This window comes from Diabrotica undecimpunctata, chromosome 2 (genome assembly GCF_040954645.1).
Source record: "Diabrotica undecimpunctata isolate CICGRU chromosome 2, icDiaUnde3, whole genome shotgun sequence".
NCBI classification, from domain to species: Eukaryota; Metazoa; Arthropoda; class Insecta; order Coleoptera; family Chrysomelidae; genus Diabrotica; species Diabrotica undecimpunctata.
In genome coordinates, this window is record NC_092804.1 from 70,181,445 (window position 1) to 70,206,503 (window position 25,059).

At 35.7% G+C, this 25,059-nt stretch overlaps 1 protein-coding gene across 1 annotated transcript in view; it reads right to left on the reverse strand.

Moving 5' to 3' along the window:
• Positions 1-25,059, reverse strand: part of MICAL-like (protein) — a 286,832-nt gene that overhangs the window by 202,053 nt on the left and 59,720 nt on the right. The window contains exon 2 of the mRNA XM_072523085.1: positions 14,733-14,762. The gene's annotated coding sequence lies outside the window, so the exon portion shown is untranslated. The remainder of the gene's footprint in view (positions 1-14,732; positions 14,763-25,059) is intronic.

The following is a 25,059-nucleotide window of genomic DNA, read 5'->3' on the forward strand; positions in this document are numbered from 1 at the left end:
TTGGTAAAATTTAATTATACTATATTAATTAAATTGCTTAACAAATTATCTGACACGGCTTTTAGGCCTGGTACCCTCGAAAAAATCTAGGCACCAAAAAACATAAAAAAAAACGTTAAGGTAAAGAGTACTCAAACCTCCCCCACCCCGGCGCCTAGAATAAGTCTATCACCTTAAAGTGCAATATTTTTCACAATTTGTGTACGAAACCTAAGAATCGTTATATTGGAAATGGCGCTAATTGTGATTAAAAAAAAACTTCAGTAGCTCCAACTTCTCGTAGACCAACATTTTTTTGAAATCGTTCAAAAATGTCAACTTTTGGAATATAAAAAAAGAATCTATGAACAATTATCTTTTAAATTAAAGATACCAGTAATTTGATAAACGTTTGAAATTTAAAGATCATACCAATTTTAAAAGTCATATTGGTAATATATGTTTTATTTTCTTGTATAGGGGAGAGTGGTCCAAAATTACCCTTGTGGCCAAAACGATTCTTCACATTATTTTTAGGACTGGTAACGCTATCTGTATTTTTGTAGTGGCGTACCCACCATAGTTGAATATAATCCTCTAGCGCAGAAACATCCTATTTCCCGAATTTCGCGTAAACAGTAGTTTTATATAAGTTTGATATAAGGTGAAATTATTGTTACGTAAAAATATGAGTCATAGTTTTAACCTGTAACATGTTTTTATTCTAATATGTTGTAGAGTTTACGAGAGGCATCTATTTACCTGAACGACCTTTCAGAAAAAGGTCGAACCGATGCGAGGGAAATCCAGTTTGCCTTTACCGTTTCGCCGTCTACTCAAGAATGATTTGGACTTTTCGAGATAACGGCGATTTATGTATAAAAATAAAACATTTTTATATGGAAGGACAGTTAATTCTGAACCCGCGCTCGCGAATTTGTTACGTACGGATATATTATAAATTATTGTCAGATAAGTTAATATAAATAAAGAAATAAATTAAATCCGTAAGTGTTATAAATATTGAACCTTTTAATAAATTCACAACAAATGGTGTCAGAGTGAGATCGAACATAAATTAGACTTATAATAATAATACAAGTGAATATAAAATAAATTGTGAAAATGACGACGATTTATGAGCTGACAGTGACTAATTTAAGAAGACATCTCGAAGACAGAGAATTAGCTTCTACCGGAAAAAAGGCTGAGTTAGTCCAACGACTAAAGAACGCTTTGCTAGAAGAAGGACTAGATCCAGAGACTTATATATTTGAAGATGCTGTTATCTCGTCGATTTCGAAATTAGAGAACAAAGTTTCTGACGATATTTCGAAAGTTTCTTCTGATGTAGCCAAAGTTTCTGGTGACATCGCATCATTAGAGAACAAAGTTTCTGGCGATATTTCGAAAGTTTCCGGCGACATCGCCTCATTAGAAAACAAAGTTTCTAACGAGATTTCTTCCCTGGAAAGCAAAGTTTCTGCTAACATCTCTTCAGAAATCTCTAAAGTCACTTCTGAGATGTCTGCCCTGGACGATAGAATATCTTCGTTAAAAAACCAAGTTGCTGCCGATAAGTTGGCCTTCGAAGAAAAGATTAAAGAGATGGAAAGGAAGATGGAAGAAACAGGGACAGCAGAGAGAGGTAACAATCCGATTACAGTGGAGATAAAAGAAGACGAGACGAAATTTAAGTTGGAGACACGGCCGAAATTTGAAGGAAGTGGAGGTTCTATTCATGTTAAAGTCCCAACTTTCGACGGAAAATCATCATGGAACAACTACATGAAACAGTTCGAATCAGCCGCAAGAGCAAATGGATGGTCTGAAAAAGAAAAGGCTGTAAACCTGACTATCGCTCTTCGAGGAGATGCCTTAGATGTGCTTCAGACCATAGCCGTAGAGGAGACCGATGATTTCGAACAACTGAAGAAGAGGTTAAATATGCGATATGGCCACGAACATTTGGAGCATGTATATCAGTCACAGCTTAAAAATCGTAGACAGAAGAAAGATGAGGCTCTTCAAGAATATGAGGTAGATATTGCCAGATTAGTACGATATGCTTATCCAACAGCTCCCGAAGACATGATGGAAAAATTGGCCGTTCAAACGTTTATTGATGGTCTTCGTGATCATGAAATGCAGAGAACACTGCGATTAGCTCGTCACAAGACGCTGGTTGATGTCCTATCCGCCGCCCTCGAATACGAGTAAGCTACGCAGGCCTCTGGCGGGTACAGTAAAGTTAGGACTGTAAAAGAGGAAGGAGATGAAGATAAACTTGACCAGCTCGTTAATATGATGAAAAGCATGACATATAAGAAAACGAAGACCATCAGATGCTGGAACTGTGGCGAAATAGGACACGTACGAAGCTCCTGTAAACACCCTAGGTACGACGCAAATCAAGAAACTCACCATCAGGAAAACTAGAACGGGTCAGCCTTAGGGGGGCAGCTTCGACCCAAAACTTTTCCAAAAGACCCTCTCATACTAATAGCTTCTTTGAAATGTCGTGAAGATAGTGTATATGTAGATGGAGACATAAATGGTAAAAAGCATACGTTGTTGGTGGATACCGGAGCGACCAGAACCATTATACGCCCGACAGTTATAAACAGCCGAAAGAAACTGTTACCAACGAGGTTACGACTTCGGACCGCTACAGGTGAAAATGCCAACATTCATGGAGAAATCCAGGTACAATTGGGAATTGGGGCAGAAAAGTTTGTCCATACTGTTATAGTTGCTGACATCGAAGAGGATGTTATATTAGGAATGGACGTAATGAATATGCATGGATTCCAATTGGATTTTAAGAATAAGGTAATCAAAGTTGGCAACGAGGAGGTATTTCTCCATCCACATAATGACAACACTGTGCAAGCAGCCATTACAGAAGATACAGTCGTGCCTGCGAGAAGCGAAACGATCATAGTAGCGCGACTGGGAATGGTGGACGAAGGGAGACCTGTTATGATGGAGCCTTGGAACCACGACGATGAGGTTGGCCGTGGAATCATAATTGGAAAAGAATTGGTGACTTCGGCTAAGGAAATTCCTGTGAGACTTATCAATGTCAACGACTACCCAGTGACCATCAAGAAAGAGACAAAGGTAGGAACTTGTGTACCTGTGACATCCATAATCCGTCAGGCGACAACATCTGATAATTCCAACGACAAATTCGACCAAATGGTTGCAGTTGCAGGACAGTCTCTAAATCAGATGGAGAAAAGGAAATTAAGGGAATTTCTTCGGCAGTATCGTGATATTTTCGTACCGAAAGGAGGAAAGACGGGAAGAACTACCGTTGTCAAGCATAAAATTGATACTGGTAATGCTAAGCCAATTCGTCAAACAGCTCGACGATTACCACAGGCGAAAAGAGAGGAAGCTGAAACGATTGTTCAGGAAATGAAGAAAGACGGGGTGATAGAACCTTCTACGAGCCCATGGGTCTCTCCGGTGGTCCTGGTTAAGAAGAAAGACGGAACGACAAGGTTCTGTGTGGATTACCGTTTGCTGAACAACGTTACCAAGAAAGATAGTTATCCTCTGCCTCGGATCGATGACACATTGGACACATTGGCTGGAAGTAAATTGTTTTCTACTTTGGATTTGAAGTCTGGATACTGGCAGGTAGAAATGGACCCAGTAGATAAAGAAAAGACGGCCTTCACCACAGGATCTGGATTGTGGCAATTCAACGTTATGCCATTTGGACTCTGTAATGCTCCTGCGACATTTGAGAGGCTTATGGAAAATGTGTTGAGAGGGTTATCTTGGAAAACATGCCTGGTTTATTTGGATGACATAATCGTCTTGGGGGAGACATTCGAAGAACATCTGAAGAATTTAGAAAACGTTTTTAATCGACTTAAAGCTGCCCAATTGTTGTTAAACCCCAAGAAGTGCCAGCTATTTCAAGGTAAAGTCAATTATCTGGGTCATATAGTCAGTAAAGAAGGAGTGGCCGTGGATAAGGGAAAAATCGATTCCATTAAGGAATGGCCAAAACCAACTGACAAACATCAAGTGAGAAGTTTTCTTGGACTATGTACTTACTACCGGAGGTTTATTAAGAAGTTTGCAGATATCGCTAAGCCATTAACGCGACTTACGGAGGAAGCAAGAGATTACCGCTGGGATACAGACTGCCAAAATGCCTTTGAGACCTTGAAAAAGCATTTAATAACAGCACCAATTTTAGGGTATCCACTGCCAGAAGGAGAGTTCATCTTAGATACAGATGCAAGTAATGTGGGAATTGGAGGAGTGCTGTCTCAGATTCAAGGAGGACAGGAACGAGTCCTCGGATATTTTAGTAAAGTTCTTTCAAAACCTGAGCGGAATTATTGCGTCACGAGAAGAGAACTTCTGGCAGTAGTGAAATCAGTAGAGCACTTCTATCAATACCTCTATGGAAGGAAGTTTTTAATCCGAACCGACCATGCCGCCCTTAAGTGGTTGATGCAGTTTAAGAATCCAGAGGGTCAGATAGCCAGGTGGATCGAACGACTCCAAGAATACGATTTTAAGATTGAGCACCGAGCCGGAGTTAGCCACAGAAACGCTGATTCTCTTTCCAGACGGCCATGCCCAGCAGAGTGTCCCCACTGCAACAAAACGGAATCCAAGGAAGCAGCAGTGCTAAGAACGACGATTGTCAACGACGACTGGACGCCTACTAAGATAAGGGAAGAACAAGAGAGAGATCCAGTTATACAGAAAATCCGAAAATGGAAAGAGGAAAACCGTCGACCACCTTGGCAGGAAATATCAAACCTATGCTCAGTAGTTAAGACGTATTGGGCCCAGTGGGACTCATTTATCATCGAAGATGGCTTGCTCAAACGAGTCCTGGAAAATGATGACGGTTCAGAGAAAAGAAGACAGTTGGTGATCCCAAAGAGCAGAATAGCCGAAGTACTTCGTCAGTTACACGACAGTCCATCGGGAGGGCATTTTGGTGTAAGGAAAACCCTTCAGCGAATTCGGGAACGGTTTTATTGGATGAACAGTTCCGACGACGTAAAAGACTGGTGTAAGAAATGTACTATTTGTGCTACGAGTAACGGGCCTCACCGGAAAAGGAGAGCTCCTATGAGACAATATAATGTTGGAAGCCCGTTTGAAAGAATAGCTTTGGACATTGCAGGGCCATTTCCAGAAAGTGAAAATGGGGGCAAGTACATGTTGGTAGTAATGGATTACTTCACTAAGTGGGTCGAGATTTACGCACTTCCAGACCAGAAGGCCGCCACCGTTGCAGATAAGTTGATCCAAGAATATATCAGCCGATTTGGAGTGCCTTTGGAGATCCATAGTGACCAAGGCAGGAACTTCGAAAGTGATCTATTCCAAGGAATATGTGATAGACTAGGCATGAAGAAAACAAGAACTACCGCGTATCATCCGCAATCGGATGGTATGGTAGAACGAATGAATAGGACAGTTGGCAAGTATTTGACAAAGATGGTGTCCGATCATCAGCGAGACTGGGACCAATACCTTCCGTTCTTCACAATGGCCTACAGATCTGCTGTTAACGAATCAACGGGCCAGACACCAGCCAGAGTCCTATTCGGACGCGAAATGCGACTACCTTGTGATCTAGAATTTGGGTGTCGACCTGGAGAAGATGTAGCAGGTGAAGATTATGTGATCGAATTACGAAGAAGAATGGACGATGTACATGAGTTGGTCCGTTCCCACCTTCAGATCGCTAGCGACCGAATGAAGAAACGGTACGATACACAAGCCGAAAAGGGTTGCTTTAAGAAGAACGACAAAGTATGGCTGTATAATCCCAAGAAGCGAAAAGGTTGTTCTCCCAAATTGCAGCAGTTTTGGGAAGGTCCATACCTCATCATGGAGAAGATCAACGATGTCATCTACCGAATAAGCAAGATTCCGAGGGGAAAGCCGATGATAGTACACCATAACCGGTTGGCATCTTTCGAAGGTGACCACGACGTAGATGAAGAAGTGGAAGTAAACCAAGTCCAAGATGTGTCTGACCTCACGTTTGAGGAATTCATGGGTGCCTATGGAGGTACCGGTAAAGCGAGACATGGTGTTACCACTGAAGAAAAGCAAGATCTACTCGCGCTCCCCGATGACTACTCGCTGGCCCTTACCATCCCGGCCAGTATCAAAGACGCACCAGGGTTGGCATCCGTCTTTCGAAGGAAGTTTGGTCGAGTTGCAGAACTTCAATGCCAAGTGCCAGCTCCCGGTAAAACCTTGAAACTCCAAGATGCATCACGTTACCTTTTCTACCTGGTAACAAAAGACACTGCCCGTGACCAACCTACCTACCGAGATGTATGGGAAGCCTTACTTCAACTGAGAGGGCACGTACTAGAATCCGACGTGCAAAAGTTAGCCATGCCAAAGTTGGAGTGCCGCCAATTAGATTGGAGGGTTATCCGAAATATGGTGGAGGAGATCTTTAAAGACACCGAAGTCCAGGTGTTAGTCTGTTGCAATCCGCATAGTTACTGGTGCGGAGAGAAAACCGTCCCTTGTCATTTTTATACAACTGGAAGTTGTAAAAGAGGGTCCAGTTGCCGATACCAGCATACCGTTCCAGTTCTAGTCCCAACAAGGTTCCAGGAGGAACCATCTTTTGAGAGGGGGGCAATGTTACGTAAAAATATGAGTCATAGTTTTAACCTGTAACATGTTTTTATTCTAATATGTTGTAGAGTTTACGAGAGGCATCTATTTACCTGAACGACCTTTCAGAAAAAGGTCGAACCGATGCGAGGGAAATCCAGTTTGCCTTTACCGTTTCGCCGTCTACTCAAGAATGATTTGGACTTTTCGAGATAACGGCGATTTATGTATAAAAATAAAACATTTTTATATGGAAGGACAGTTAATTCTGAACCCGCGCTCGCGAATTTGTTACGTACGGATATATTATAAATTATTGTCAGATAAGTTAATATAAATAAAGAAATAAATTAAATCCGTAAGTGTTATAAATATTGAACCTTTTAATAAATTCACAACATTATTCTAATGTTACTTTTAAACAAGGAGGAATATTCAATTGTGATATAGTTGCTTTAAGTCCAATATTTTGCCGATAATCTGAGATGTTCACGAAATACCAAACCTTGGCCGCTATGTAATAAACATGGCTGCCAGAAACGTATGCTAGTTCGGGCAAAATGATCCCTAATGATAACATTTTTTCAGGATGACAAAATGGTTTAAAAATATAGACGGAAGACCGACAGATAAAAATGATACGAAGATAAAATGCGACCAGATATAGAAAGTGTGCATAATAGCCTTGCATACAAAACAGCAGCAAGAAATTTTGAGGTGTCGTTAATGAGTTTGAAGCAACGTTGTAAGGAGCAAAACAAGCTAGCCACGGACTAGTCGAAGACACTTGAAAGCAAAACTAGCATACTCACCGACAAACAAGAATAAAAGCTTGTAACCTATATTCTCGGCATGGAAAGCCGAATGTATGGCCTTACCACCACAGCCGTAAGGTCTACGGCGTACTAACTGGCAGTTAGGAATGCTATTTTGTGCATAGATTTTGGACCAAACAAGACTTGCTGGTAAAGACTGGATAAAGGGTTTTCGCACGAGACGCCATCTACTTTCACCGAGATCTCCTTTCAAGGAGAAGCACTCAGCCGTGCGTTTTGCACATAATTGTAACAAAATCTTTCACTTTGCTTAAGACCATATTGGATAGAACGCCATTCCCCCCACTCAGGATATATAATATATATGAGACGTCTGTGAGTATAGTACAAAAAAACTAGAGTCTTGTCCAAAGAGGTCGGAAATAAGTTGGTAGAGTAGACGAGGTGTATTTATGTTTGCGGGAGGTTCATATGTTCCACCGATGTTAGTTCTATCCCGAAATAGGATGAAGGAGTAGTTGAAATATGGGGTACCACCAGGAGCAGCATACAGATGCAATAATTCTGGGTGGATGAATCTTGATGTGTTTTCAAAACCATCTGCAGAAGACCCAGCGCTCCTAATTCTAGGCGGTCACCTTTCTCACACTAAGAACTTAGATGTCATCGAAAAAGCCAGGAGTAATTTTGTTACCATGTTATGCTTGCCTCCGCATACTTCATACAGGCTTCAGCCATTAGACCTTAGGTTTATGTATCCCCTTAATTACTACCATGGTCATGCACTAGAAAAATGGCTGACTAATCACCCAGGAAGAGCTATTACACTATTTCAAATTCCGAGAATTTTCAATAAATCCTACATGAAAGTCTGCAACCCTATGAATGCTATTAATGGTTTTAAGAAAGCCGGAATCGTACCATATAAATTAGATGTTTTCTCAGGAGTCGATTTCGCAGCTGCTGAAGTTACAGAGCAATACGAGTAGAAGTTTCATAATCCATGTTTATACCATTTTTCAAAGTAAAAACGTTGCACGTCTCAATTTATATAAAGTGACGTCACTTATATTTAAAATTTCCAGAACGTCAAACTTAAAGTTCAAATTTTCCTAACACAGCTAATAATACGAAACCCATACGGAACTGCTCGATCTTTCATAGGTGTCAACATGGTATAATAATCAGAAAAATTTAATCATAATTATATTGGGAATTATAGAATTATATTGATTAAATTAGCAAAAACATTAGTTATTATTAATAATATAAATTTTATGAAATAACTCTTTAAGTCTAATATTCCACAAAATAATAATTTTAATTAAATAGATTAGACAATTGTACGCAACTGATACGGGAATACTTCAAATTTTAATGACAGTTCAGCGTGTGGCAAAATTGTTTAAAGTGTTGCCGCTTTTTTAGAGTAAGAATTTTGTTTATGTTTTCATTTCTTACACAATTTGATCATAATATGTTATATATTAATAAATTGTATTTATAAATACATATTAAATTTAGATTAATAGCTTTAAAAACTAATTATTGTTGTGTATTGTGATTGTGCTATGTCAAAACAACTAAATACTCTGTAGAAAGCTGATAAGCTTTCTTACAAGATATATTAATGGCGGGACGTTTTAACTATTACTGTTCTACAATAGGTAAGTTTAAAATTTAGAATATATAATTTTGTATTAAAATGTTTTCTTATGTATTTTAGTACTTTGCAGTAGTCTTAAAACTAAGTGTATATACTGTTAATATAATAGTTTGACTAATAGTTGACATTTTAAAAATTGCTCACTTACTAAATATTCTGATCGTTTTGGCAGGCAACGCTGTAGGGTTCTGAGATCGTAAATCTTGAATGGCGTGCAATCATTTTTATATGAAAAATTCTATAGTTACGCATCATATACTATATACTTTTTTTGTATTAGAGTTTAAATGGATTTATTTCCTTACTAAATATATAATATTTTTTCGTGTTTACCTGTTTGTCTCTAAACAAAGGGATGGTATATATATATATATATATATATATATATATATATATATATATATATATATATAATCAATTCAATGATATTAAGTTTCCTTGAAATTACGAACATTTTCTTATTTCCATGTAAGGTTACCTTGAACTCTTTTGCCCCGAGTGTATTTCCTTGATTATAACCACAATAAAAAGTGTCACAGATAATTTACAGCTTTACTGCCTTTTATGGTTCTTATATCTTCCTCAAGATCTAATTTAGTAAATCTTATTCTTAATTTCTTAGGAGTAAATAATTCAGTTCAGATTTTTAATTCTATCCATATAAAAACGCATAGCATTAAGTTAGAATGCGGATATAAAACTCTAAAAAACTTTGTTTATTTATATTTTTCTACCGACGCGACAACATGGAAATTATACTTCAATGTAAGTTATTTATTTTTAGGTATTTACCGCTCTAAGAAGTTAAAGTACCAAAATAATATAAAGTAACAAAAATATATCTGATTTATTAAAGTGTTCAAATTTGAAGAAAATATTTTTAAATCTTCTTTCAAAAAATTTTTCATAACGACAAGACAAAATACAATAAGGAATTATAAAAAAAACAATATTAAGTTTAATAATTAATGTAACCAATACTGATATTTCAAAGATAAACATGGTTATACTCTAAATTTTATACCAATTAAATAACTAATGTTTTTGTGACCAAGTTCATTTCAAATTTCAATGTTTAACTTTCTGCACGTTATGCATCTGTTTTAGCTATTGATGAAGGTGTCTACCAAACATAGCCGGCATCATAGTAAAATATTCAAAGCGAGATGTAGTTTTCATACTACCCATAGCGTACATACTATTACTTTCAGAGATAATTATAAAGAGTCGAAAATCCTGACGATGTGATAGCCGTTCTCTTCTTAAGTTTGTCTAATTGGTTTATTGCGATGAATCACATCTCATTTTTTTTGCAGACTGACTTGTGACAAGGCTTTAGTTACGATTTTTTACCAATATTCTCTATGTGTACATAGTTCTGTACAGTTTCCCACTTTCACTCATAATGTCCTATCCACCTAAGTCTCTGTGTTTTCATGAATCTGACCCTCTGAATCCGAATCATCTCAAATACCCTTAACCTATCTTCTTCTATACTTGTGGGGCACATTATCGCGACTGAATATGTTACTAACGGTCTAATTTGGTTTTGCCTTCCTGACTGACATCGTTATGAAACCTCGCTTAGGTGGAGCGCCTCTTCAAGTTGTGACAGCTCCCTTACCAGGGAGTGAATTGGGCAAAGAGCGTACATATCCGCCTACGAATGTAGTTGTTGTGATTTAAGTTTGGAGTGTCAGGGAAACGAGTGGATTGCTAAGAAGCAGTTGTCAGAAATGTTGATCGAGGAAGATTGTTAGCCATACCGCAGTGAGGGGTACCTTCGCATGTTACCAGCTATACTTGTAGGAACGACTCTTTGATTGAGCATTGTTGGCTTGCATCTTATTAATATCTGCGTTATCTTATTGACTTCACTTCTGGGGTGTCGAAGTACTCATCAGAAAGCTCGTTTCCAGCCAACTTAAGAAGTTTGGATGGGAAGAAAGGAACTTTTGGGAGAGCCTGATGAATATAAGCCCTAAGCGATGGCATGATGAAAGGAGGACCTCTTTTGCTCTAAGGTTGGTCTGCCTATTGTACGTAGGACGCATTTCTTGCAGAGATATCGGATTCTGCTCTCTATTGTAGGAATATCGGACAATTCGTGGATTAATGCCGATAGATAGTCTACACGTTTGCTCATGATTTTTCTTAGTATTTTACGTTCAGTTGCCATGGCAGAATTAATTTGACGGTTATTGAGGAAGGCGTAAACAACAGCTTTGTACTCAACAAGTGGCCTTTTAAAGGTTTTGTACGTGTGCAGGAGAGTTTTGTGGTGGGTGTTGCCGAATTTACCTGATAAAGCTCCCAGGAGTCCAGCACTCTTTCTTATCCTGTTTAAACTGAGGTTTAGTTCGGTGTTCCAATTGAGATTCCTCTGAAATTGAATGCTCAAATAGGACACCGACCCTTGAAATGGTAGTCTATCTCCATAGAGCTCTAGCCGGTTGCTATCCTCTTCACACCGAAGAGTGCCTGGATATCTGAAGAGGGTGGCTTGTGTTTTTGTTGAATTTAAAGTAAGTCTCCATTTATTACACCATTTTGTTTGTGTTGGGCTTGGGATTTGTCGAACACAGTTCGATTCTTCAACGTCTGGTCAATAGTGCTTGAAGAAAGTAATGCAGTATCGTCGGCATAAAGTAACATGGTTTTGGAACTATCTGTTGGACGGGGGAGGTAGCTGTTGTAAACTATGTATAGGATAGGTGCTAAAATTGAACCTTGGGGCACTCCATCTTGTAGAGTAAATGATGAATCATCATCATAAGTGGCTCGACAATCCGTTGTGGATCTTGGCCTGTTCACAAAGAAGTCGCCACTTCTGTCGATTCCTGGCAACTTCCCTCCATCTTCTAACCCTTAGAATATGTAGGTCTTCTTCCACATCATCAATTCATCTCCTTCGTGGTCGTTCTCTACTTCTTGTGCCCTCTGGTTTTGAAAATATTAATGTCAGATTACGAATACTCTTCGTGTATTCGTGATCTGACATCCTAGCAATGTGTCCAGCTCATCTAAGTCTCTGAACTTTAACGAATTTCACAAAATTTGGATCGGCGTAAAACTGATATAGTTCAAAATTGTATCTTCTTCTTCTATCAAAAATCTTTCTAGGAGCTTTTCTCTCAAAAATACCAAGAAGTCTTTAATTATTTTGAGATAAGGTCCACGATTCAGCCCCATATACCAAAACCGGTCTTATTAAGGTATTGTATATATTAAGCTTTACTGCACGTTTTATATTTTTATTTTTTTAAATATTTTTGGAGACCGCGAACAGTTCTTTTTGCTATTGCTATGCGTCTTTTTATTTCGTCGCTTGTCGCGTTGCTTGCGTTTACTAACGATCCAAGATATGTGAATTCTTTGACTTGCTCAAAGGTATGGTTGTTAATTTGAATTATGTGTTGGATATTTCGGGGGGTTTTAGAAACCAACATATATTTGGTTTTTTCCTCGTTGACCAGAAGTCCTAATTCACTTGCCTCGTCCGCAAGTCTTGTAAAACACTGCATCGTGTCTCTCATACTTCTGCCCACTATAACTATATCGTCAACGAATGCGAGAATTTGCATCGATCTATTACAAATAGTTCCATTCATTCTAATATTTAATTGTCTGATTGCCTTTTCTAAAAAGAGGAGACTCGCCAGCGCGTCCCCCTGTATTAGGCCATTATTAATATCAACGAACGTAGAGTTTTCTCCTTCAATTCTAACGCATGAGCTTACGTTTTGCATTGTTAGTTGGTGTTCACGCCATCATATGATTTAAGTCGATTTCTTGTATTTTTTCCGATGCGGCAACGTAGCAGTATCTGCATATGTCTCATATTATGCGAAGATTAAGAAGAGTCACTAAAAAAATCTCAAGGCGACAGCATACAAGATACGAGACCGGTGATCCAGCGAGTGCGAGGCGAAACATAATATTATATACATTAGCGTTATATATACAACCTTTAGCCACTTTTCTTGTACCAATTCATTCTGCCATATAAGTACTATTACTTTATAGGTTGCTGCAAAAAGTTGATCACCACCTTTTTGATACATTTCCGAACATATTTCATCGATTTCTGGGGCCTTGAGTTTTAGCATGGCATTTGACACTTCTTCTCTTGTTGGGACTACACAGTCTACTGTGTAGTTGACGTTGTAGATTTTGTTGATTGTCTATGTTGTAACCTCCTTCAATATTGTTTATATTTAGATGTTCTCCTAGGAATTCTACGAGTCTTTCCTCTCGTAGACTTTACCTAGAGCGTTAAGTAGAGATATTGGTCTATACGATTCAGTGCTGGTTAGGGGTTTCTCTGCTTCCTACTTACGTTCCTGTTATATATACAATTATTAGACACCCTAGAAATATCAGTTTTTTGAATTAAAAGCGCCTTAAACGTATTTTCATAATAATACAGAGCTGCTGAATGGATAGCATAATAATAAGTGAATAATCATGGTACATAATTAAGTTAACAATGGTGGAACTTCCTGATTAAATTGTCAAAACATGACAGAGCTGGCAAGAAAATGTGCTAAAAGTGTACAGTAACTTGACTTTTGCCAACTTTAGTTTTTACCTAAATTAGTGATTGGTGTTCAACTTTTGTAAAATTTGCAGAGGTGAGTGCTGATGCTATTCTATAATAGTAATGTTAGTTTTGAATTTGGATAATTTCTAATAACATAAGACGATTAATCTCCAATTGGAATTCAGATGGGCAAATATAAAAAATTATCTGTTAAGCAAATCGCTTATGTTACGCCTTTATTAGAAAATACCATAAGTAGTCAAAGAGAACTAACAAGAAAATGTGGTGTATGTCAATCGTCAATTCGAAGGTTGTGCCAAAAACTTAAAGAGAAACGTCTTATTAAATCGGTTAGAAAGATCGGTGTGGCAGAGAGCTTTAATGAGCTCAAATATTTTCAGTGGACTGATTTCTAGAGATGCGTAACATTAGACAATGGACAGGTCGAACGGTCAAGGAACTGTTTCATCTAGCTGCCGACCGAGAATCATTTCATCAGCTTGTCAATGTGACGATAGCCAACGCTTGAATACAAGCACGGCACACAAAGAAGAAGAAGATTTCTAAAGGAATATAGCTCCCTTAGAAAGCATTGAATACTATTTATTCATCGTTCACGTCCAATCAAGATAAAATAATCTTCAAAACCTTTATTTTACTTTTGTTACAGAGAATTTGTCAAACTTATGTATCCATCTATTTTTATTGTCTTTTCAAGTTTTGTTCGTAAAACTGCTTTTTACAGATAAAATTTAATATTGTGATATGTTAATCTATATTATTCAGAACGGTTAAACTCTGCATCTAGGGGCAATTAGAATTGAAAAACACATACCATGCATTAATAAATATCGAAAACAGTAGCATAATTCATAAACATTTTGCAAAGAAAAATGATTATATAAGCACAGTGTGTTGAAAACACGTGAAAAATACACTCCTTAATGCATTTCCTTGTATATTTATTAAAAGTACTTTACTCATGTTTTAATAATAGGACTGGAACCTTACGTAAGGAGTTTATTTGTGCGGTTGTAGTACCGCATACGAACATACTAATTAACGCCTTTTATGTAATTGTAAAACATCATTTTGTATAATTGGACATAGAACAAAAAATTACGTGAGTGTTACTTACCGTTAGAGACGATTATAAAGATTAGGGAATCTGAAAATAAAAAAACGATTAGAAATAACTAAAAAAAGAATAAAACCTCGTAATTTAATTTAACTGTAGATGGAATAAATTACTGTATCTCTTAGCAAATTACTCTGCAAGTTCAAAAACCTTTTATTATATTGTCATTGTTTGACGTTAATAATAAATACGTATTTATACCCTCCCGCAGAAAACATAGTTTGATTTCTCGAATTCTTGGCTTCATCAAGAGTGCAAGATTAAATTAAATGTATTTGTGTAGAACGTGTAAAATTGGTTGATTTCTTTAAAACACAATTTTAAAGAAAACAAAGTAATCTAAACGTCCTTTTTGTTTCTTTTGTAACATACACAGGAATCTATTTGGCAGGTATGTAATAAAACCTGGCAGGTATGTAATAAAATCTAAAGTTAAATCTTGTTTGTCTGTGTGTTGTCTAATTCAAGATGTTTAAAACTTTTTAAGCATATTAAAATCGTGCAAAATGTATTAACATAAGTGTCTAACTACTCTAGAATCGAGAATTCCACTCATGCCATTGGTGTTTGTGGTGAAGCAGTGACTATCTTCGAGCATTAATTTACTTCAAAATTTTTTAATACATCCTAAATTGAATCGATGGAATTACGAAATGGAAAAGCTAGGCTAAAGACAAAACGGGGGACAGATTATCGAGAATACAAAGACAAAAAATTGGAACCAAAACGTTAAGATATAGATAGAATAAAGAGGACAAATATAAATATGCAATAACCAATGTAGAGAAATAGATGGAAAGTAATAACTTGAGCGAAAACAAACATAAGAATGAATTACCAGTACAATTGATACAAACACAGAATTTAATGAATCATGATAAGTCCTTGTTAACATATATAGCGCAATACATATAAATCATTCAAACAGAGATACACGTACAGAAGAGCACATATAAATATATAAAATAATAGTTAACAAAGGTAAGTGACCACGACCAGGAGGAATCAAATCAAATATTTAAATATCTCGCTTACATTTTTGTCAAGTGCATAAACATTACTGAAAAATGGAGAACGGCATTTTATTTTCTTATTCAAAAAGGGCAATAAATTGGATAGGTACTAATAATACACACAACCAAACTTATAGAGAATAATCTGATATTTCGTATTATTTTAAGCGAATTCAAAAAAACCAACCTACGAAGAACCCATAAATTCTTAAATAATAAAATTGAAATGATTTGATTTAAAGTCAATGGCATACAAAATTTGAATGTACAAGGAATGATGTTTAAATTGTTTTTATTTATTTATGTTTTTTTAGTAGTCGGTGTTACTAACCTTAGGCCTTATGCAAGCTCCAATTCGCGTGGGCATGTTCCTAAAGAAATTGTCAATATTTAATTGTGGTAGGTTGTTTCTTTCTTCAAGAGCAGCTTATACAAGCTGTGCGATGTTATGTGAATTATCCCGGCGAGGTATAATTATTTTTTAAGCATATTTCACAAGTTCTCTATAGGATTAAGGTCAGGTGAGCAAGCAGGCCACTAGAGAATAGTGATATCTTCTACTTTTAGGAAGTCTGTAATGAATGGTGGTATGTGGAGGTGCATTATCATGCCATGAAATTAATTTTTTACGTTACGCTGTGTTACGCCGACCACTGCAGCTTGTCCCTCTAAGACATTCCATGCTCTGCAAGACCAATAATCTTTCCCCTTTGAACATCTGTTAGCCTCACATGAGGCATATTTTAGTTTTTGAAAGCGAAAGTTAGTTTATTTATTTTCGTCCAATTTACAACTAAAACAAATAATCTATACCATGCCGAGCTGTGTTATCTGATTTTTTTATTGGTTTGTTTATTTTCAATAGAAACCTTTATTCTTCGCAACGATAACAAGTTTTTTCAAAAGAAATAAATAGTGGTTTGAAATAAATGGTCATTCCATATAAGTTTGGTTGTGTACAATTATAGATGTAACGAGTAAAATTGGAGTAGGAACTTCTTGAGATTCAGTCCAAGAAACTCAAGAGGTCATACTCTTTACGTGAAGACGAAAATTCCAGTTGGAAACGCTGATAACAGATAATCCCAGTATAGACATCGGTGAGATATCTACAATGAGTGATAGATAGTAAACTATCATGGAAACCACATGTGATAACCAAGGCCATAGTGATTCTGATGTAATGCAAAAGAGTTATTTGTAGGGCCTAGGGTATTGTTACGTAGAAAAGTATATGAGTCATATTAAAAACTGTAAACATATTTATTACTAATATTCTGTTCATTCACTAATTTTCTAGGTCATATACTACCGAATTCTCCAGAAGGGTCGAATAACAACTTAAGGTAACAAGAATGCAGCCGACGGCCCGACCCTCCGAATTTACCAGACGAGAAGGCGATCGATTTTTCTAGTCTAGAGTTATTGGATATAAATAACGGGATTTTCATTGTGGGAGACCAGTCAAAAAGAAGCTCGCGCTCGCGTTTAAATTGTAACGCACGAATTATAATAAATTGTATAATTAAGATAAATTATTTAATAAAGACTTTAATAAATTTGTGAGTGTTATAAATAGAACCTTTAAATAAATAAATAATAAATAAATTAGAATTAATAAAAACATTACAGTATCAACCAAAACAAACCCGATGGATGTATGAATCTTCACTTCTTCATGGGTGTGGTGTTTGGATTAATGCAGTTAATTATGGATATCTTTTAAAATCTTTGGAACACTCTCACAGTGTTCTCACGAATTTTTACTACAGATTGCACCGATAGATATTTATCTAAAAACAGAGGCATATAAATCCATGTATCGTATTCAAAGATCTAGAAAATGGGCTGAGAAGACTGGTTTAAGAAAAGGTAGGCTTCGTAGCTTATTATAGACTGGAGACTAGATTATACACTGGAGACCATATAGTTACAAACGAAAAAGAGGAAGGCCACAAATGAGATGGTCAGATGACTTGAAGAAACACACAGGCCCGAAGTGGATACAAACTGCCTACAATAGAGAGACGTGGAAGAAGGAAGAGAAGGCCTATGTCCAAAATTGGACAACAAGGGCTGTATTGATAGATATATAGGCTTCGTAGCCATGTAGACATATGTGAAGAAGGTAGATAGGTGCTTCCCGTGCTGGCGATGCCGAGACTCCCATACTCCGTCTGAGCCTTTGATCGTAGATTTGAGGTGAAATTGGAGTATGAGAGTGTGTTAGAGGTATCGGAAGGTACGAGGGGCCTCGGTAATAAGTTACACGAGTTGCTCGAAAACTGAGAAAACCGGACAGGAATAATCTTCGTGAATGGGAATGTTTCTTTGCCTGACATGACTTGCTTTTACCTGATGTAACAGTAAAATGATGAACATTTTACTGTTCTCCCGGTAGAAACATTGATTCTGCAAGAAACGGCAGAGACAATGGTCAAAGCTGGAATTCAGGATCATGATATAATTATGTACTCGGATAGCCAATCAACTCTGAAAGCGTTGATAAATCCTATAAAACGACAGAGCAACATAACAACCTATTTTAAAGCTCTGAATGACTTGCAGGCTAAAAATAACGACGTAGTTGTTATATGAGTACCTGGACATTCCGGTATTGGGGGGAATGAGGCAACTGGTGTAGCAGCTAAGGAAGGTACAGAGTAGAGCAGAACCCCCTTACCAAGTTTTGTATCAGAAATGTAAAACTGGTATACGGAAGTGGTCCCTAGATCAACACCTGGCAAGATGGAACGGGAGGACTGATTATCATCAGAAAAGAGGCCGTCGGCTCAGTCTTGTTAGGAAACCAACTAACTGCTTTAAGTGGAGATGGATTTCGGGACATAATACAGGTCCTCATAAGTCACCCTAACCTCGCGAAACACCAAAACATCTGTGGACTTAGCCAATCACCAATGTGTCCCAGGTGTGAGAAGATAAGAGAGAAGTGTGAGAAGATCGTCCAAGGGAAAATAAACAGCAGAAGGGGTCCAGGGAGGAGAAGACACTCGTGGCTCCAAAACTTGCGGCAATGGTTCGGATTGTCATCTGCTGAACTATTCAGATCTGCCGCAAACAAAGTCAGAATAGCCATGTTGATTGCCAACGTTCGGAACGGACAAGGCACATGAAGAAGAAGAAGTGAGAAGATGCAGAAATGAATAACAACTAAGAAAACCAACTATTATTGTACGGCCACTTTCAGAGAATGGGTGAAAAACGACCAACTAAAGATGGCATGAGACGGATTAATATATTTACACATTATATATATATATATATATATATATATATATATATATTTAACGTGATTATTTCGACCAAAAAACAATTTATAAATATGTTGGAAATATCGGGTATGTGGTCTATATTAAATAAAAAATCTTTGTTTTTTTCTAAAGCTCAATATTTCGCCATTTATTTGATGGCTTCATCGGGAGTAAAGAAATTAAAAGATTATACACATAAATAAAATTGAATACTAAAATAACATTATTGTTGATGAAACTGTACATTTAATGAAATGCATGTAAAAATTTAAAATATCTTTGAGCACGTTCGTTAACAATAAATAAGATGGAACAAGTACTCCCGATGAAGCCATCAAATAAATGGCGAAATATTGAGCTTTAGAAAAAAACAAAGATTTTTTATTTAATATAGACCACATACCCGATATTTCCAACATATTTATATATATATATATATATATATATATATATATATATATATATATATATCTATATATAATTAAATTATTTATTTAAATTTTATTATTTAATTGAAATCAATAATAATATCGTAAATGTTCAGTACTAGGTATCAAAATTGAAAAAGAATCGATTCAAAGAATAAACAAGTGTTCACATTGATATCATGTGTTTATATTTAAGTGAAATTATAGCAAAACATAGTCAAAAAACTAAGCAATGTGCCATTTCAAAAGCTTTTAGAAGAGCTTTTGATCTTTAGATAGTGGTTTAATTTCATTATACGTACGTACGTCAACTAATTTTTAATGTTTTATAACGTTTACAAAATAGGAAACTATATTTCGAGCCGATGTTATCAAATATTGTACAACAAAAATTCTTCAGCGTTTGTAACAAGATAATAAATAATACTCCAATTAAGTATTGTTGAGCGATAAAATATCATTAAAATTAGTCTTAACTTTACCGGATGTTCCACAATCAAAATGTATATGTTAAAAAATAAAATTAAACTACACTGATAGAGAGAAATGTCTTAATAAACAGCAAAATCAAAACCTATAGAATTTTAAGTGCCAATCAACAATAATTGAAATGTAGAATTTTACATAACAAAAATTATTGCGAATAAGCCAACATTTTACTTAAGTTTATTTGACTTTTCGATTTCCACTTAGGAAATCGTTCTCAAAATACAAAACATTAAAAAATTAAACAAATTTTGTTTTTGTTACTTGGTAAAATTCATCTAATAATTTAGTTTTATCTGCCTCCTTCTTAGTTTGAATTCAGACATATACTATACATTTTAAAGTAGATGATTTTAAAATGACATTGTCAATATTTTTGAGTTGCGTTCCTGAGACGACTTTGTTGTAAGATCTTCTCTTCTTCTTTACGTGCTATCTCCGCGACGAAGGTTGGCAACCATTATGGCTATTCTGATCTTAAATGCTGCCGCTCTGAATAGTTCGATTGATGCATCCGTACCATTCCCTCAAGTTACGCAACCATGAGATTCTTCTCCTTCCTTCAATTCTCTTGCCCTGGATTTTCTGTTGTATAATTAATTCAAGTATGTTGTATCTTTCATTACGCATAACATGTCCCAGGTATTGCAGCTTTCGTGTCTAGATGGTTTTCAATATTTCCATTCTCTTGTTGACTCTTGTCATGACTTCGTTGTTTGTTATATGCTCGGTCCATGATATCTTCAGGATTCTTCGATACACCCACAGTTCAAATGCTTCCAACTTTTTAGTAGTCGACGCGTTAAGTGTCCATGCTTCTATCCCGTAAAGCAGATTCGAGAAAATATAACACCTTGCCAGCCTAACTCTTAAGTCTCATTTCAGTTCTCTTGCACAAAGTACCTTTCTCATTTAATTGAAGTTTGTTCGTGCTTTCTCTATTCGAACTTTGATTTCTTTGGAGTAATCGTTTGTGTGATTAATTATTGTGCCAAGATAATTATTGTAGTTTTCAACTTGTTCTAAAGTTTTACGGTTAATTCTCAGGATATCATCATTATTTTGGGTTTTTGATATCCTCATAAATTTAGTTTTCTTGATGTTTATTGATAATCCATATTCTTCTCCATACCCAACGATTGTAAGATAGTTTTATCTAAATAAATGTTTGCATTCATAAGGTATTTTATAAATACAATTCTTTGTTCTTTCTTGTTTATTGTTAGGTTTAGTTTTAGATAAAATAGATCCTAATGCGTTTATTGTTTTAAATGTTGTTGAAATATTGCATTTATTTTCTATCGTTTTAAGTTTTTCCGATAATCCTTTTATGTATGGTATTGATATGTTCCTCGTATTATTTCTTGTAAATGCTATAGGATTCCGTTTTTCTGTTCTATTCGGTCTATTATTGAAAGTTCCTTATTTATAAACGACAAAGAATAATCATGTTTTATTAAAACTAATGTAAACAAATGGTTTTCCTCTAAAAACGAATTTTCGTTAGAACAAGTAGTTTTAGCACTATTGATTTCAATAACAGTATCTCTAGTAATACTAGCCATCTTTCTCTAAATTGATTAGGACTTCCTTTTATGTTCCAGTTCATTTGTTCTACAAGTTCTGCCCTGAATAGACCTTTCTCATTTCTTAACATCCACCATTTGATTTTTTGTGCTTTTCTCCGATATTTTGGTTTTGTTAACTTTTTTAATTCGATGTCCATTACCCCACAATCTATGTAGGTTGTCTAAAAAGTACTATTAACAAAATACAACAAACTGATAGAACATACTGAACAGAACTAGTATGCGATCATTACGAATGCTTTTATCAAATACCGATAGAAAAAGATTCGATTACCTCGCGAAACTGAACTTAATAAATGCACATTTTACACCGATTCCTAAAACTTGGACTTAGCACAATAATTTAATGGTATCATGGATAATATATTGAATATTTTAAAACAACAAAACGCTCATTACAATAAATCAGTCTGACCATAGATAATTTTTAGTAAAAAAGAAGGAAAGGCATCCAAAGATAAGGTTCCAAACGAAGATTCCTCACACGGTAGTTATGCAAATTTTGGCGAACAACTAACGTTGATAAAAAAATATATAAAGTTACCATATTCTGAAATAAACATATGTTTTTTATTTATATAAATATAGCTCTGAGAAGTGGCAGTGAGAAAAAGTACAGAGTAAGAGAACAAAGTACAGAAAATAACCGAAAATTATAGTCACTATTGTCATAAAAAGATGCGTATGAGCGGTTTTAAGAAACACAGATAACGAGATACAAAATTAACCACGATCCTAGAATCTTTATGCATTTCCTGCGAATTGTTCAAATGCAAAGGAAATGACCTTAAGAAAATTACCATCAAATGCCTCAGTACAATAAGATATTATTGGTCAACCAATAACTATTAATTAGTTTTCGACACAACAAAACCACTGATGAATTCAATGAATATCTCAAACCAGGTCAACCGTAGATTAAAAATAAGCTTGCAACAAGTATGTGTTCAACGTTTAAAAAGTCATTTCAAGTGATTCTAATGGCTTTGGCACATGTATTGTAAATGCTTGTTGCATTAGTTCCTAGTTAAAATTATACAATTAATTCATAATTCATACAAATAGTCACATCAAGCATGAAGGACTTTTTATATAATAGATATAATAAGGTTAGTAAAAAAAGAATATTGAGAAAACACGGAAGAGTGTTTACAAAAAAAAATGAGGTCTGCAAGTCCATTTATTTTTAAATAACGGTTTGCTAAAGAGCTCTAACAAACTTCTTTCTCGTTGTTGTTATTATAATCTTCTTAATCGTTGAAAATATCAATACTTGACTCTATTGTTTTATACAAGAAAACAGTTATAACCTAAATAACTGGACAGGAAGACTAAATATTGGCAACTTCTTGATATATAAACAAAATAGACGCCAATTAAAGCGAAAATGTTACAGCATAAAAAACATGTGAAAACTTGCACCATATATTGAGAAATCGAACATTACACTACTTAAAGGTTATAAAAAGGTGCGGTTATTTTATAGAATCATTACACGCTGACTATCAGATAGGAGTCTTATGATCCATCAAGATCGAAACAAATTCGGTGATATAATGCATTCAGTTCCGAGCCACGCCTCTATTTATTCACTTTTACACTGTAGGAAGAGACACGGCTATTATTTAATTTGCTGTAGGTACTACACCTCTAATAGGATTGTCACGAATTTGAGCAATAATTCATTGTATAATGAAATAAACAATGACCGGTAAAAATCAATCAAAATGGAGAAAGCTTGTCTGTAAGTTGATAATTATGCCGAAAAAAAAATGTTATATAATTAGACGAATACGCCCAGTGTTTTAATAGCGCAAAAAATAATTAGTTAAAAATTGGACGAGTGATAAAATAAAAATTAAGTGTCAGCAATTTCAGTTTCTAGATACAGATAGCGTCAATAGTGAGTGAATAGTAATATTTAAAAAAGTGAAAAATTGATGAAAAACAAATCGATGACCTACACACTACACGACAAACATTTATAAATTACCGCTTTAGGGAATAAGATCTAATATTGTTGAAGCGACAAGTATTGCAAAGTTTTTAAGCCTGGATGAAAATATGAACCGTGAACTGATTCAATTATCAAAGTCTGTGTGCTTTGGGCATGAGTATGGGATGTCCAACTAAATGAAGATCTTTTAAGCCGACCTCCCAACTCATAAGTGTTTTGACCAATCTTAAGGAAAATATCAGAAAAAACGTCCAGATGAACATATCGAATAATCAGTTTAACTGAAGACTTTATTTCCTGCGAAGTAAAGACTAAGTTTTCGTTAAGTCTTTGTTTAGATCTGGAATTTCTTATAAACCTCAAAACATTTGCTAAAATTTTTTGAATTCTAGGCAAAGAAGACGGAGTAAATTCGAAAAAAAAATTGTCATTAGGGACTGTAATAGCAAGAACAAGTTATTTTTCCTCTTTCTGGATCTCCATTGATAAATCAGAGTAAGGTTCAGTTGTAGGCTGACTAGGCCAGGTGGTTCTAGACGTCGAAAGAAATGAATTGCCTCACTACCAAATAGAAATATGTAGAAGTTGAAGCGGACTTTGACAACTTGCATAATCGGCAGAAATTTGTGAAGACGCCACGTAATGCCAACTAGAAATAGAGACAATTTCTTGTATATTACTCATCCTGTTAGCTATAAAAAGTCTTCCATCGACTTGGTGACGAAGACAACCATGCCAAAGTTATCATGGAATCTAACCATGCATGCACAGCGTCAAACATTATCAAGTCCTCATAACTCCTTTCAACAAAATTAATTAAGTAAGCCAGAAGAACTGCTGCCAGAAGCTCCAAGCGAGCAACAGACTGAATCTTTAATGGAGCAACCTTGCACTTAGCGCTAACTAAAAAGGTTTGGATATTGCCAGTGGCCACTTCAAATCGAAAGTAAACAACACTAGCATAACCTACTTGGGAGGCGTCACAAAAAACTCGATATGAGATATATCTTTCGAGCTCAAATAAGGAGCAATTTTAATATCAGCGAGATTTGGTAACTCAGCTTTAAATTTTGTCCAAGCTTCAGTAATCTCGTCGGATAATATTTCTTGCCAGGGGACATTGAGCTACCACAATATTTGAAGCAGACGTTTTACTCAGATCAAAAATCTTGCTGATTTCAGATAAAATGTATTTCTTGGTACAAGAGCAATCAAAAGGGACATAGGAATAGAAAAATATATCTGATAAACGATTCCATTTTAACCCCAAAAGTTTGATGAATGAAGCTTTGTCCTTATCAAAACTATAAAGTGAGTCCTGACAATCGGAAGCAGAAATATGGGTAATTGGATCAGAATGATTACTACACCATTTACCAAGTTCAAAACCTCCCCTTTTCATAACTGCGATTAAGTCAGAACGAAGAGTCAAAGCCAAGTTTATATCATTAGCTCCCAGTAATACATCGTCCATATAAAATTGAGTTCTTAATACAATATATACAATATAAATTGGACCTACAAGTAAAGTGTCATTTAGAGATACACCATGTATGTAAAGAAAACTTGCATCAAACACTAC